The sequence below is a fragment of the Apium graveolens genome, chromosome 6, assembly GCF_009905375.1.
Source record: "Apium graveolens cultivar Ventura chromosome 6, ASM990537v1, whole genome shotgun sequence".
NCBI classification, from domain to species: Eukaryota; Viridiplantae; Streptophyta; class Magnoliopsida; order Apiales; family Apiaceae; genus Apium; species Apium graveolens.
In genome coordinates this window covers 239196735-239214615 of record NC_133652.1, presented here as the reverse complement: position 1 = coordinate 239214615, position 17881 = coordinate 239196735, and the positions used below count along the sequence as shown (strand labels likewise).

The 17881-nt window shown below is 33.9% G+C and overlaps 1 non-coding gene across 1 annotated transcript; it reads right to left on the bottom strand.

Moving 5' to 3' along the window:
* Window positions 1-1845: 1845 nt before the first annotated feature.
* On the bottom strand, window positions 1846-1950 carry LOC141669064 (small nucleolar RNA R71). Its single transcript, XR_012553363.1, has one exon. It is a non-coding gene; the product is annotated as a small nucleolar RNA R71 (small nucleolar RNA).
* Window positions 1951-17881: the final 15931 nt, after the last annotated feature.

Sequence of the window (17881 nt, the reverse complement as noted above, 5' to 3'; positions counted from 1 at the left end):
TTTGGGACTGGAATGTGGCATGCCCGGCACGGAGAGGTAACGGGTAGTGACCAAGCGTGGAGTGGCGCGGTATACAGTTATATGGTCTCTGTGACCATTGACTTTCGGACTTGCACAGAAAATGGGCAACCATCATGTAATGTCTTGATAAGCCCAAAGGCGGCTAGGTTTGTATTTCTTCTACTAGTAGAGAAAATTTCGTATTCGGCTGATCACCGGTACGTGGTTTATTCCAGTATAGTCACTTTCCTCCACTTTGGATAAATTGTTGTGAAACCTACAGCAGAAGGCCGATAAGGCTGAGTTTTAAATAAGGATGTTGATGTACATATATCACATCCGTATGAGAATCTTGGTTCAAGCATCATATTGAGATTTGAGATAAAATGATTACGAGTATAAGCTGATTAAACTGATACATTTAAAGTTGAGTTTTTCATAAAATTGACAAGCATATAAATTTTTAGAAACCTTGGATATACAATGCTTAATGGTTGTTTTTCCCTAAATGATCATATTTAAATAATGGATATTTATATCTTGCTGAGCGTTAGTGCTCACTCTTGCTTTTATAAATATCATATCACAACAGATTTCCAGCATGGCCCGAACCAGGACGACTGCCCGCAAGCGGGTAGGGGACGCACGTGAGTACCGTAGACTGTTCGTCCGCCAGCCACCTCAGGTAGACGAGTAGAGATAGTTTCTTTTTGAGTACTTGAACCAAGACTATTTGTGACCTGAGCCAGTCTCATGTAGAGATGTTCTCGGTGTTCACCCTTTTGAGATAATTTCCTTTGGTCTGTAATAACTTAAATACTTTAACGTTAATTTAGTAATGTTTCTGAGCATATAACCTCTGTGTGTGTGAGTTTGGTGAAAAGGTCGAGTAATGATATGACAAGAGGATTAATTATTTATTAGACAATATTAAGTGATCGTAACAACCCGAATTCCCGACCTTTAATTTGGGGGTGTTACATAGTCTCTTAGTTTAATCAAAACCTAATTTATTATTTGTCTTAGCATTGAACGATAGCCATATCATTGTTGCATAAGTGCATAATTGAATTTAACCTAAACCAGTCTCTGTGGGGACAAACTAGAAAGAATTCTATATTACTTGCGAACGTGTATACTTGTGTGTAATTTTAGCACGTGTTTTCATCCTAACAAGTTTTTGGCACTGTTATCGTGGACTCGGTGTTAATTTTTAGTTTATGTTCTTGTCATCAGTGGTCGTTAAAGTTCACTGACTCGAATATTTTACTTACTTATTTGCTTGTTGCTTTTTCAGGTACTCTAGAGAGCGTTTATGCTAATGCGTTCTCGATCTCGAAAGAGAACACTGGATAAAGTGGAGGAAGAAGTTGAAGTAGTAGAAGAAGTTCTTGTTGAGGAGAAAGTAGAAGAAGAAGTCTTAGTTGAGAACGTTGAAGAAGAAGCGATCGTTGCAATGGAAGAACCAGTAGCAAATCCGAAAGCTTTGATGGACTTTTCTAAACCGAAGATTAATGACATTCAGTCTAGCATTGTCCGACCATCCATCGCGGCTAATACTTTTGAAATCAAATCTAGCATGATTCAGATGGTGCAAAATTCAGTCCAGTTTGGGGTTCTTTGATAGAAGATCCCAGCACTCACATTAGGGATTTCATCGAGATCTGCGACACCTTCCGATTCAATGGTGTTTCTGAAGATGTTGTTAAGTTGAGGTTGTTCCCATTCTCTCTGAAGGACAAGGCTAAGAGCTGGTTATACTCTCTACCAGCTGGTTCTATCACTACTTGGGTAGATCTTACTCAGAAGGTGCTTGCTAAATTCTTCCATATGGCAAAGACAGCTGTAATCAGAAACACTCTTACTTAATTTGTGCAGCAATCGAGAGTCTTTATGTGAAGCTTGGGAGCGCTATAAGGATATGCTTAGGAACTGTCCTCATCATGGGATGCCCGACTGGATGATTATCAACTATTTTTATAATGGCGTGGGAGCACAGTCTAGACCCATGCTCGATGCAGCATCAGGTGGAGCCTTATGGGCTAAGAGCTATGATGAAGCTTATGAGTTGATTGAACTGATGGCTGCTAATAAATACCAGAATCCAACTCATAGGCTACCTCAAGGCAAGGTAGCAGGAATTCAGAAGGTGGATACAGCTACTACTATAGCTGCTCAGCTTAAGGCTTTGACGATGAAGGTGGATTCTTTGGTTAATTATGGAGTTAATTAGATCACAAGTGTTTGTGAGCTTTGTGCTGGTGCGCATGATACTGAGAAGTGTGTTATTTTTAGTGAATCAACTCAGTTTGTGAGCAACTTTTAGAGGTCGCAACAACCAGTTTCAGCCACCTATCATCCCAACAACCGCAATCATCCTAACTTCAGCTGGAGCAACAATCAGAATGTGGTGCAACAGCCTTATCGGCAGTATGCAGCAAAGCAATATAACCCTCCTGGTTTTCAACAACCATAATATACACCAAGACAACAACTCTAACTTCAGCAACTACCACATGGAGGTACAAATCAATCTAATAAAAGTTCTGAATTGGAGGAGTTGAGGCTCATGTGCAAGAGCCAAGCAGTTTCTATTAAGACCTTGGAGAATCAAATTGGACAGATTGCCAATGCCTTGCTAAATCGTCAACCTGGTATACTACCTAGTGACACGGAAGTTCCAGGCAAGAAGGAAGCAAAAGAGCAGGTTAAGGCAATTACATTGAGGTCTGGGAAGGTTGCGAATCCCGAAAAATCTCAAGTTCCCGAAGATGAAGTTGTGGTTGAAGAAGATGTGCAGAAGGAAGCAGGAGTGGAAACAAGGAAGAAAACTATGGAACACACTCCCCTTGAGGGTAATACAGGGGAGAAACAAGTCTATCCTCCACCTCTTTTTCCTAAGAGGATGCAGAAGCAAAAGTTGGATAAGAAATTTTCTAAGCTTCTGAAGGTGTTTAAGAAACTTCATATCAATATACCTTTCACTGAAGCTCTTGAAAAGATGCCTAGCTATGCGAAATTTATGAAAGGTATTCTCTCTCGGAAAGTGAAGCTCGATGACTTAGAGACCGTTGCTCTTACGGAGGAATGCAGTGTTGTGTTGTAACAGAAGTTGCCTCCAAAGCTTACAGATTCTGGAAGCTTCACTATTCCTTTCACCATTGGAAACTTGTCGTTCGACAAGTGTTTATGTGATTTGGGAGCTAGCATCAATCTGATGCCTTTGTCTATCTTCAAGAAGTTAGATTTAGATGATCCTAAGCCAACATATATGTCCTTGCAGTTGGTCGATCGCTCTATTACATATCCACGAGGCATTGTGGAGGATGTCTTGGTCAAGGTAGAAAAACTCATCTTTCCTGATATTTTGTAATACTTGATTTCGAGGAGGATAAATTGATTCCCATAATCTTGGGAAGACCATTCTCTACTACTTGTCGAACCTTGATTGATGTGCAGAAGGGTGAGCTCACTATGCGAGTATTGGATCGGGATGTAACCTTTAATGTTTTCAATGCCATGAAATTCCCGGCTGATAATGAGGAGTGCTTAAAAGTGGAATTGGTCGATTCTGTGGTTACTTTAGAACTTGATCAAATGTTAAGGTCTTATGCCTTGGAGAAAGCCTTGATGGGGAACTCAGATAGTAAAGATGATGAAGGTGATGAGCAGTTGCAGTATTTGAATGCTTCTCCTTGGAAGCGAAGGCTGGATATGCCTTTTGAATCTCTTGGAATGTCAGAACTCAAAAATGTTGAGGGGCATCTCAAGCCATCTATTGAGGAAGCTCCTACACTCGAGCTTAAACCATTGCCTGAACACTTGAGGTATGCGTTTTTTGGTGATGCATCTACTTTGCCTGTTATTATTGCATCTGACCTTTCAGGTAGTGATGAGGAAAAACTCTTGAGAATTCTGAGAGAGTTCAAATCGGTAATTGGATGGACTATAGCAGATATCAAGGAAATCAGCCCTTCTTATGGCATGCATAAAATTCTTCTAGAAGAAGGAAGCAAGCCGACTGTTGAGCAACGGAGAAGGCTAAATCCGATCATGAAGGAGGTCGTGAAGAAGGAAATTCTCAAATGGCTAGATTCAGGGATCATCTATCCTATTTCTAACAATTTTTGGGTGAGCCCAGTTCAGTGTGTGTCGAAGAAAGGAGGCATCACCGTCGTTACTAATGAAAAGAATGAGCTCATTACTACTCGAACAGTCATGGGGTGGAGAGTTTGCATGGATTACAGGAAGCTGAACAAATCAACAAGGAAGGATCACTTCCCTCTTCCCTTTATTGATCAGATGATTGACATGTTGGTTGGGCATGAATACTATTATCTTCTGGATGGTTATTTGGGTTATAATCAGATTTGCATTGCTCTGGAAGATCAGGAAAAGACTACCTTCACTTGTCTGTTTGGTACTTTTGCCTTCAGAAGAGTTTCTTTTGGGTTATGTGGTGCACCTGCCACATTTCAGAGATGCATGATGGCAATCTTCTCTGACATGATTGGTCAGAATATGGAGGTATTCATGGATGATTTTTCTGTGTTCGGGGATTCTTTGGATGAGTGCTTGCAAAATCTTAGCGCAATTCTTAATAGGTGTGTTGAGACAAATCTGGTTCTCAACTGGGAGAAATGTCACTTTATGGTGCAATAGGGCATCATTCTCGGGCATAAGGTCTCTAGTAAAGGTCTTGAAGTAGACGAATCCAAGGTGGGGGTCATTGAAAACCTTCCTCCACCAATTCCTGTTAAGGGGATCCGCAGTTTTCTTGGTCATGCGGGCTTCTATAGGCGGTTCATCAAGGAATTCTCTAAAATCTCTAAACCGTTGTGCAATATTTTAGAGAAAGATGTCCCTTTCAAGTTTGATGATGAGTGTCGAGCTGCTTTAGAGAGATTAAAGAAAAGCTTGATCACGGCACATGTCATAACTACACCTGATTGGAATGAACCTTTTGAAATGATGTGCGATGCAAGTGATTGTACAGTTGGATCAGTTCTTGTTCAAAGGAAGAATAATATATTTCATGTGGTCTAATATGCTAGTAAGACACTCAATGATGCTCAACTGAACTATACTACTACTGAAAATAAACTCTTAGCCATTATCTATGGTTTTGAGAAGTTTCGATCTTACTTGCTTGGGACGAAGGTGACAGTTTTCACTGATCACGCTACGATTCACTATCTCATCTCGAAGAAGGACTTGAAGCCTAGATTGATTCGATGGGTCCTTTACTTCAGGAGTTTGAGTTGGAGATCAAGGATATAAAAGGTATTGAGAATCAAACCGCTGATCATCTCTCTCGGTTAGAAGATCCAAGTACAGCTTCACATGATAGGATATTGATAAATGAATCTTTTCCCGATGAGCAGTTGTTTGGGGTGCAAGAAGAGGAACCATGGTTCCCAGACATTGTGAACTATCTTGTGAGCAATATTATGCCCTCGGACTTATCTTCTGCTCAAAAGAAGAAGTTTCTTCATGAGGTGAAGTGGTACATGTGGGATGAGCCATTTTTATTTCGTCAAAGAACTGACCAAATCATCAGGAGATGTATTCCGTACCGCGAAACGGAGGGTATCTTGCGAGACTGTCATTCAATTGTTTATGGAGGCCATTATGGTGGAGATAAGACATCAGCTCGTATCCTTCAAGCGGGATTATTCTGGCCTACATTGTTCAAGGATACGCATCAATTCTTTTTGATGTGTGATCGTTGTCAATGTGTTGGTAATATGTCAAAGAATAATGAGATGCCTCTTAATGTGCTTCTCGAGGTTGAGGTCTTCGATGTTTGGGGAATTGACTTCATGGGGCCATTTGTCTCATCTTGTAATAATCAGTATATCTTGTTGGTGGTCGATTATGTGTCAAAATGGATTGAAGTTAAGGCTTTGCCGAAAAATGATGTGAAGGTAGTGCTTAATTTTCTTCACAAGCAGATATTCACATGATTTGGGACTCCAAGAGTCATAATCAGTGACGAGGGATTGTATTTCTGCAATCATAAGTTCATTGCTATGATGCAAAGATACAATGTAAATCATCGCATTACTACAACCTACCATCCTCAGACTAATGGTCAAGATGAGGTATCTAACATAGAGATCAAGAGTATTATAGAGAAAGTTGTATGTCTAACGAGAAAGGATTGGTCTTTGAAGCTGGATGAAGCTTTTGGGCGTATAAAACAGCATATAAGACTCTGCTAGGCATGTCACCATTTCAATTAGTTTATGGTAAAGGATGTCATTTTCCTGTGGAGTTAGAGCATAAGGCGTATTGGGCTTTGAAGAAATTGAATCTTGATATGGATGCAGCTGGTAAGAAAATGATGCTTCAATTGAATGAACTCAATGAGTTTTGACTTCAAGCGTATAAGAAAAACAAAATTTATAAGGAGAAAGTCAAGAGGTGGCATGATAGGGGTCTAGTGCTCAAATCATTTATGCCGGGATAACAAGTTCTTTTGTTCAACTCCCGTCTTTGTCTTTTTCCTGGAAAGTTGAAGATGAGGTGGTCAGGGCCGTTTGTTGTCAAAAATATGTTTCCATATGAAGCAAGGGAGATTTTTGAGAATGATCCAGGCCAAGCATTCAAGATGAATGGATGGCATTTGAATCATTACTATGTAAATACTGTAAACTGTGAGGTGGTTAGTGCCGTTTTATTGTCCACTTGATCTTGGAATTCTACGTCAAGCTAGCGATGTAAACCAAGCGCTTCTTGGGAGGCAACTCAAGCTTATTGTACATTATTAGAAGGTAGAAGGAAGAAAAAACAAGAAGAAAACATAAAAAAAATCAGAAAAGCAGGAAAAAATAGGGGATTCTTGACAGAAGCACTGCGCGCCCGCGCTGGTATGCGGGGCGGCCGCGCTGGAATAGCAGAGACACGACGCGCCAGCGTTACCCGGCGGGGCGGCCGCGCTGATCCCCTGGACCCAAAAAAATTACAAAACCAAAAACTTCAGACACAAACATAACACCAGCCGAATTTTACTCTCCCACTACCCTAATTCCTTCTCCTAATCAATTTCTAACACTACCCATTACCCCCACTAACCCACAATCACATTCCAGTTATAATTTAAATTCCCTATGTATACATACATTTCTATACATCCATCATCACATACTTTTTATTCTCAAGCCCTAAAATCTCTTACACACATCTCTTTTCTCAATTATTCAAATCCAATGGCACCTAAGAGAGCACGAACATAAGTTAGCAGCAGTACTAACCCCTCCACTACTGATTCTTCAAGTGTTGGGGGTATGAGGCCTTGATTTGCTACTCTAGAGGCTGAAGCAGAGTATACGAGGCTGCTATCAAAGCCAATAGCATAGGAAATGGGTTTTCTACCATCGAGGAGGGATGGTAAGATTTTGGAGATGATTATGGAGATGGGTTGGGTTTCTTTTTATAAGGAACCCATGGCTGTGCCCGTGAGTGTCGTTTACGAGTTCTATGCAAATGAGAAGGCAGATAAGAATGGGTACTCGATGGTTCGTGGTTTGACTGTGGACTATACCCCGAAGGCTGTTCGGAGGGTGATCAACCAGCCCGAGCGACAGCCGGCTCAGGAGGATTGGGTGACTAAGACTGGGGAGGATTTTGACTTAGACTTGATTGTTGCTATGTTGTGTGTCCCGAACCCTCACTGGAAGTTCAAGAGGGGGTCGAACGAGTATGCCACTTTCCCTGCCTCATGCATGAACATGTTTGCTCGTGTATGGAATTCTATTATTTATGCGAACATCATGCCTTATTTTTATGTGCACAATGTTACTGTGGATCATGCAAAGTTTTTGTGGGGGATTTTGTAGGGGGTTATGTGGATCTCGGTTCCATTATTTATCAGGGTATTCTGAGGTTTCTGCATGGGAGCACTATGGGGTCTATTCCATATGCTTCGATTATGATAAAGCTTTGTGTGGCGGTAGGAGTTCATTGGCCCGCATACGTAAAGCTTCAGTTATCGAGTGCCCCTATTGACAGTTCGAAGATCGCAGTGATGCAGGAATGGTTTGGTGGGAAGGCTGATGAGAAGGGACTCAGTTACACCTATGATCATTTATCGGGTGGCCAGCTAGCTGATCAGACATATGCTGGTGGTTCTTCTCAGGCACGTAGAGTGGCATGGGGACATCAGATGGGTGCGGCCGCTTCTTTGCAGCATTAGCAACAGCAGTAGGTAGAGGACAATGTTGGTTTGGGTTCAGCGCAGTATATGCACTTGATGAGGCAGATGGATGCGATGTATGACATTCATAGCAGGTTTTCACAGGATCTTACCCAGGCATTAGGTACAGCTTTCAGAGCCACGGAGGTAGACATTCAATGGCCAGTTTTTGGAGAGGATTTTGTGTACCCGCCTCCTGACACCCCACCCACGGAGGGTGATTACCATCCTGATTCCGAGTAGGTATGCCTTGATTCTTTACTATTACCTTCACTGAGGATAGTGAAAATTTTAAGTTTGAGGGTGGTAGTTAAGGAATATTTGTGTGTGAGTCCATATAGTTGCATATGCATGATAGTTTAGTTCATATAGTTTACATATTTATCATGTAGTTATTTGTTTTTATTTATTTTTATTTTGCGTATTTGTTATCATGTTAGTATGTTGCATATAGTTGCATTTGCATTATATCATGATCCCTTAAGGTGGCTTATCCGATTAATTTGTGATGTTGATTCGAGTGTAGTGATGTTGTATAGAGGAATGTTAAGTCCTAACGAATTGATTTGCATGCTAGAAACAAGAAATTTTTCACTAAGTCTTATAGGTTGCTTGAGTGCTAGATCATGATCATGGCTTGTTTGTTTGTCGAGGTTAATCACTTTTTTATGTCTAGAATTTATGATATTCTCTTAGTGACGAAATAACATGGATTTTTAAAATTAGAGAAAAATATTGGATTCCATTGCTAGCTGTTGTGGCTAGGCATCAAATGGCTAGTAACCGGCTCATATTTATATGAGTAGTCTAGGGTTGAGCGAGATGGAGAGAAACGCACTCGCTCAGAAATTGTGAAAAAAAGAGAAATAGAAAAAAAAATGTGTTATGCATAATTAATCATGAGTGGGCTCTTTAATACTCGAGTTATTAAGTTCTAGGGGACTTTGTGCCTAGTGACCTAAGGCTTTTATAGTCTGGGATCCGCTAACCTAACGCTCGCTACATGGGTATTATTGCATAAGTCTTTTGTGGACCTCACTCATTGCACGATCAAATAAGCATAATTGTATTTGTTATGTATTATAAATAAAAGCATTAATCCTTGTATGACTTCGATAAAATTGAAGTGTTGTTAGTCATTTTGATTTTATCGTTTATTTTGTTCATAACCTTGTGATTGCATTGATGAGTGGTGAGTTATGATTATTGATCTAGTTGCAAGAGTATATTTGTTAAGCAATTGCACACACGCACGTTTCTGGCTTGTGAGTTGATTTATGGGATTTGATTGAACTTTGTACGAATAATTGCATTCGTTGAAATATTGTTCATTGGTTGGTTTAGGTATTCTGAGGGGATCGTTGCATTCATGTTAGTTGCATTCATGCATTTTTATTTTTTATTTTTGAGTCTGTTATGCTTGAGGATAAACATCGATTCAGGTTTGGGGGTGTGTTAAGTGGCATTTATATCCACTTAGAACGCTTCGTAAATGCTCGAATTGGTGTTTTGTACCCAAGTTATTTGTGTATTTGATGTGTTTTGTAGTATTTTGCATTTCAGGGCATAATCAGGAAGAAGGACTGGATCTTGCATGCTTTATATAAGGAAAAGTGTTAGGATGGAGCCTTGGTTGAGTGCGCAAAGAAACCAGCAAGAAAAGTCAAGTGAAGAAGAAAAATTCAGATTTTCCAGAAGCTCACCGGGGTCGCGCTACACTTGGGAGTGGCCGCGCCAGACACAGAGCGGCCGCGCCGGATCTTAGGGCGGCCGCGCCGGATCCCAGGGCGGCCGCGCCAGGACATATTCCAGAAATCCTGATTCTAATAGAAGATCGATTTGATGGGCTTTTGGATGGTTTGGGCTGCTATATAAAGACTCTTTAAAGACGTTTTTTATAACAGAGAGCAAGAAGGCAAGAAGAAGACCTAACAACACAAATTCAACGAATGAGAAGAAAAACTAGTTTATACTAATGCTTATTTGCTTAAGTTGTAATCTTGGATGCTTGTTTTCTTTATTGTCGAACCTAATACTCTTGTTAACGTACTTTATTTATTATTCAGTTTATAAATACTTGGTTTTATATACCATGCTTTCATCGGAACCCACGATGATGATGATTTCGGTTATAAACTAATCGTTATCGTGGGGTTCTAACGGATTTACTTATGGATTTCAATAGTTAATTTGTTTCGATATCTTAATGTGTGTGAGTGTATGTTATCCTAGTATTGGTTGTGCTTATTCATCTTATGAGCGTCGCGAACTTATAAGATAGCGTGTTAATCTCTATTGAAGCGAAAGTGAATATAGGGGTTTAGAACTTTCCATGCTAGTATAGGTTCATGTATTTGTTATGCATGATTCGTAGGTAATTTTAACCATCTTACTTGCCCTATGTAATCATGATAGATAACTTGCGCATTAAACCGTTATGTTGTCAATTTCTATAGACATATAGGGACTCAATATAATTGGTGTCTATTCAGCTTCTATCTCTTTTGTGGATGTCTGGTAGTAGGGTATTCGTGCAATGAAAGTTGGCGTTTACTAGTTTCGTGTCATCTGATTAGTTGTCATCAACATTGCATGCTAAGGTTAAGAACAATGACTTTGAATGAAGTAGTAATGAAGTTAGAATCCCATGTTTGTCTCATATAAGTAATTCAACCTCGATTTTCTTAGTTAATGTTATTTAGTATAATCTCTTAATTTAATCAAAACCCAATTTGTTATTTGTCTTAACATTGACGATAGCCATATCATTGTTGCATAAGTGCATAAATTAAATTTAACTTAAACCACTCTCTGTGGAAACGAACTAGAAAGAATTCTATATTACTTGTGAACGCATATACTTGTGTGTAATTTTAGCTCGTGTTTTCGTCCTAACAGTATTCAGTACCTAACAATATCCATATAGTATTTATTTCAACTATTAATACTCGGATTTAAATCTAACTCATGATTATATAACAAAATTAATCATTAATAATTTCATTAAATATTCTTTTTAACCATTAACATTTATTCATAAATAAAAATCTATTAATTGTTGCATAATTAATATGCATATTTATTATCGGTAAGTCATTATTATGTAGTGACTATGAATACATGCATGCAAACATACATTAATACATACATACATCATATATACATATGTATATATAATAACATATTAGTTGATGATTTTTTTGGTATAAAAAGAATTGTATTTATTTTTAATCTAAGTTTAAATTTCGATGAGAATTCATATATTATTAATTATCAAATTAATAATATAAAAAAGTGAATTATAATATTAAGTAAAACTATATATTGGTATTTATAATTCTAAATTTTAATGAAATATTAAAATAATACTTAATTTTAATTAGATTTATGTTCGAACAGTAGCTCTATATGTCAACAAGGGTTTCACTGAGTAAATTTAATCATAAATATTTTAATTAATATTCATGAAATATTTATTTCAACTATTGATACTCATTCATTATTTCATAATTAATACTCATATTTATATCTAACTCAATATTACATAATAAAATTTAATTAGTAATACTTATATTAAATTTTCTTCCTAACTATTAATATTTATCTATTTATACAAATATTTTAATAATTTATTTAACATTTACTCTAAACTAATATCTATTTATACTCAAAAACTAATATTTATGTAACTTTCTCTTTTCACGCTTATTCCCTTAATTAATATTTTTCTCAATTAACACATACATATACCAGTACATACAGATACAAACATACATGCATACATACATGCATATATAACAATATTCTAGCTAATGGATTTTTTGGTATAAAATAACAATAATAATAAATATAATAATTATTATTATTGTTATTATTATAATAAAAATAATAATAACAACAATAAATAATAATAATAATAATAATAATAATAATAGTAGTAGTAGTATGTAATATCTATACGTGAGAAACTTGAGTACAAAATCATGTTATTTTATAAATAAGTGGCGGTACATTTAAATTATAAAAAATTTATTATTACAAAAATATTACTATTCATCATCAATTTCAATAACTTCGTCACTTCTATCAATGATTTTTCATCACATGGCTGACTAGCATATACAATATATCAAATTAACAGTAATATTTAGATCCAATATTAACATTACGAATTAAATATTAAAAAAATCAACGAAAAACCTATGTATTATGCATGAGTAAGTGTTAGGAATATGTTGTAGGATTGATGATATTTTACCAAAGCACCTTAGTAGATTTAATTAAGTGTAATTGTGGATTTCAACGGATAATCTTACTATGTCATTCGTTGAGAGAGTAGCATATGTTTAAATAAGTTTTTATAGCACATTCTTGTATACTGTAATGTCTTAGAGAATTAGAAGTTATAGGATATTATAAGTCATGTTGGCTACTAGAATGATATGCAAAATATGTTGGCTAATTGTAAATATTAGATGCTTTGTAATTTTGCATAAATGAAATTGAGTCAACTGCTATGGAAATACTATCAACGGATATTTCTACAAGGCTTCGTCGGATGACCCAAGACTCAATCAACGGATGATCCAATAGAGTCTCGACGGATAATCAACAGAATCTCGACGGATAACAAATTCAAATAGGAGTTGATAGTGACTTGACAGTAACATGGGTTGATTGTATATAAAAGGAATGGGGCAGCCTATTAGTAGGATTTTGAGAACAAAGAAGCATTTCCATTTCTATGCTTACTTGAAGAAATAAAAAGATGCTGGATTGAAAAATGAAAAAATATGTGATTAGATTTAAACATTTTTGTTTTATTAGTTTATCTTTTTCATATGTAACTTGGTGATATATAAACTAAGAGTTGCATTTAGATAATTTTTTTGATTAAAAGTACTGAGAAATAGATAAGGCAAAATTTGTTAAGAATTTCTCAGTTCTTACTTTGTAAATTTACTTGTAAGCAGCTGTGTGCATTCTTGCATCACAGAGTTCTCAATCAATATATATCTCTGGTGGAAAGATCAATCCACCAGAAAGTTTTTAAATCTTTGTATTTAATTAGTTTGTGTTTTGAATACATTCATATCTTACTCTGCACACTTGAATATTCAAACACTAATATACTTGATAAAGAAGTTTCTTTAATTTTAAAAAGAAACCCAGTATGTGCATCATAACTAATTATACCTTTTATTGAATAAATATATATATATATGTGTGTGTCTTACATTAAGTTTATATTTTTGTGATACAAATGTTTTGAATACATTCATATCTTACTCTGCACACTTGAATATTCAAACACTAATATACTTGATAAAGAAGTTTCTTTAATTTTAAAAAGAAACCCAGTATGTGCATCATAACTAATTATACCTTTTATTGAATAAATATATATATATATATGTGTGTGTCTTACATTAAGTTTATATTTTTGTGATACAAATAAATTCAAATTTACACAAAAAAACCCTTATGAGGACTAAGAACATGTGTTAATTTAGTAACTTATCTCTTTTATATATAATAGGAGATAGGAATCGAACCAGAGTCTTACCATTAGTTCATAAACAACAATACCACGATGCCACTATGTGTTTTATAATTTTAGTCAAGCACTTAATATGTATGTGTCTATAAACAGTAAAATTTATGTTCCCTCTTTCAATTAATGAAATACCATTTATAAAGTTGCAATTAAATAATAATTTTGATCCATATTTAACATCTAATGATAGCCATTATACAAAAAATATAATGTAATATATTTTTAAGTAACTATCTTATTAAAATCTATAATATTAGATATATGAATTAATTAACAATGTCAAATAGTTATGTTCATATTAATAGGAAAAATAAAAATTTATAATGCATGTTTATTTAATAAAAAATAAATTGTTAAAAATTAAAAATAATATAATTACAAGAAAATATAATGCTAAATTTTAGTTATTTGACTAAATTGACTGCAATAAATCAAATAAGTCAACAATAATGGGATAAATGGAGTATTTTCAGGTGTACACATAATTCATAAATTTATTTGATTTTTGATTCAAATAAATCAATTTAAGCCTTTTTTTGAACTTATCATCAACATCTACTCGATTTTAAAAGACATGAAATTTGACCATTTTTCACACATATATCAGATCTAGATAGAGTTGAAATGCATTTTTCAATTGGAGGATTTAGAACGTTCGTTTAACGGATCGAGAAAATGTTATATCAATGAAATAAGGTATTTATAATATCTTAAATCAACATAAATTAATTTGTTCGAGACCTTTACATGACCAAATCAATAAATAATGTATATCAGAATCGCAAGATTGATTTACTGTGATTTTTTGTGAACTTTACCCGATTTATGAAAAGTACTCAGTATTTTGTCCACATTACTATCGGGTAAAGTTACGGGGGTTGTACTCAACCTAATTTTTTATCCCACATTCCAATTGTTAAAACAAAATATATAGTAGTAATATCGAAATTTAACTACATACATATAATTTTTTAATACAAATGAATTCTTAAAGAGCAAATTTTATATTCTAATTTCTATTTCATGTAGAATCAAAATAAAAGATGTTATAATTTTTTTACAATTAAAAAAAATCTAACAATTAATATAATTTGAAAATTGTATTGACTTTATCGATTCTAGATAGTATCCTAACTACAAAAAATGTAAATTGTATATTGATTCATATGATTAAAAATTATATATGGATTTAAAATTGCAATTATTTAATTTGGTATGAAACTATTTCATGTCATTGTAGAATCATATTCGTATTTGAAATTATAATATATGAATGAAACTTATATACACGCTAAAATATATGATTTGATTCCATCTAGTTTATGTTATAAATGAAAAATAATTATATTGATCACATAAATTATCATATTATTTCTTTAAAAATAACAATAAAGCATTAAAAATTTAACTACCGATCTTTATGAATATTTTTATCGATTAGAATAGTTTTGCACATGAAGAAAATATATCTGATTACTAAATATGGATATGAAAAAAGGTTGAAATCATTAACGAAAAAAAATGACAATGATTAAAATAATGCTATATTGGTCTCTATATACCATAAAAGAGTATGTAGTATGACACTAACCCTACCACATACAATCACATATTCTAAAATAGTAGATTCTACATGTATAAATATTTGATATGCATATATATATATATATATATATATATATATATTTCTAAACACTATCGTAAAATATTTAATAACATTATACTGACATTTTAAAACGAGAAAGTTGTGAATGGACTGAGTTATCTTCAGCATCATAGATAACAAGTTTTTATCACTTTACACTCATGTATGTTGAAACTATGAAAATTATAATAAATAACAACATATTTGACTTAGAGATAACGTATAATCAAAATATTTATTATTACCAGAATCATCGAGTCTTAAATAAGAAAAAGCGAAGAAGAATTGGAACATAATTTATCATCATTTAAGAATCTAAATAATCATTGAACATAAATGACTTCCAGTGTTTTTTTTTGTGTTGTTTAATTAAATTATTTGAGACTATATATTTTATTTTTAATCGCAAAAAATTAAAATTTCAAAAACTTTATATGACGAATTTTGATATATTGCTAGAAAAGTGAACATGCGTATGTGTTATTTATTGGAAAAAAATTTTTTCTAGGGAATTGAATCTGGGTCTTACACTTGTTTTGTAAGAGCTCTAACCACTGTGCTACTTAAACCATATGTGTTGTTAATCATACACATATTAGATATGCTTGTGTGTCTTTAAACGAATAAATATTTGGTATTTCAATTATTAAGACTTGCTAATAACTTATAAATATATTTTTCTTTTACATTTGCTTCTTTGTATCATATTACTATATAATATTTTTTAAATTAAAATATACGTAATATTTTGTTAAATACACAGGATATTAAGCAGGGTTAATCAAACTGAAATCAAGTATCATAAATTTATGATGAAATATATATTATAGTTCAATATATATTTTATCTCAATTTATTACTGATAGCATTTGTTTAATTTAATTTAATTAATATATATAAATACACTAAATTATTTGATTATATCCATTCTATAATATTTATAGAAATATAATTATATTAATCACAACAAATATCACAGAATTACTTCATAAAATTCTAAAAGGATTTATAAATTTAAACAAATAGTCAACTGAGTCAAATTTATAATAATAATTTTAAAAAATAAATAAATATTATTATTGAATTGGTACATGGAGAAAGGTTGAAATCATACACGAAAAAAGTCGTCAACGATTAAAATAACGTTATATTAATCCTTATACTAGAAAACAAACCATGTATGACATATATCAACACAGTCATCTATAACATATTCTCAAATACATATCTCATGCGACATACATATATTGTTAAGTACACGTTGTCGCCATACATATAAAAATCTTGTACAGACACTTTAATACGATATCAATGAAGTTGGATGGAGGCATTCTCGATTCCAAATAGAAAAAGTTTCAATTACCGTACACCTATAAATATTGGATCTACACGGACAAATCTTTAACTAAACGATTACATCTACCCAAAATATCTATCATAGCCAGAATCATCAAAGGCTGAAAAGAACAAAATTGAAACACTATAAAATATTTGATCACTAAAAAGTCTAAACAATCATTGGGAATAAGTTGTTTCGAGTGATATTGTTATTCCCAAACAATCTAACAAAGAATTATAGAAGGGGGGTTGAATGTAATTCTGGCTACTTTTTGGATTTTAAGAACTGTTCTACTTTGAATATATAACTGTGTTTGATTTAGCTAAAGTGCGGAATGAAAGTATTGAATAAATCAAACACAAAGTAATCAAATACAAGTATTTAAAAACTTTCTGGTGGATAGAACTTTTCCACCAGAGATATATATAAAAATGAGAACTCTGTGATGCAATGTTTTATACACAACTGCTTACAAGTTGAACTTACAAAGAACAGAGAAATTCTTTACAAATATAGCTTCATCTATTTCTCTGGTAATTTCTTACTAACTTCGATATTTTTCTACTTGCTACACTTGGTTTATATATCACCAAGTTACAAGATAAAAAGATAAACAAATAAGACAAATATTTCTAGTCTAATATCCTGCTTCTTTATTTCTCTATCCAGAATCTTTGAATATCTTCATTTTAGCATGGAAATGGAAATGCTTCTTTGTTTTCTAAAACCTGCAAATAGACTACCACATTCCATTTACATACAATCAACGCATGTGATTGTCAAGTCACTATCAACTGCTTTTAAATTTGATCATCCGTTGAGACTCTGTGGGATCATCCGCTGAGACTTTAGTTGATCATCCGTTGAGAGTCTGGTTGATCATCCGTTGAGGCTCTAGTTGATCATCCGTTGAAACCTTGTGGAACATCCGTTGAGAGCATATTCATACCAGTTAACTCTATTTCACTTATACAAGATTATAAGGCATCTAATATTTACAGTTAGCCAGCCTATCTTGTATATCAATCTAGTAGTTAACATGACTTAAAATATTCTACAACGTCTAGTTCTCTAAGGCATTACAGTATGCAGAAATGTGCTACTAAACTTTTTAATACATAAGCTACCCTTTCAACGGATGTT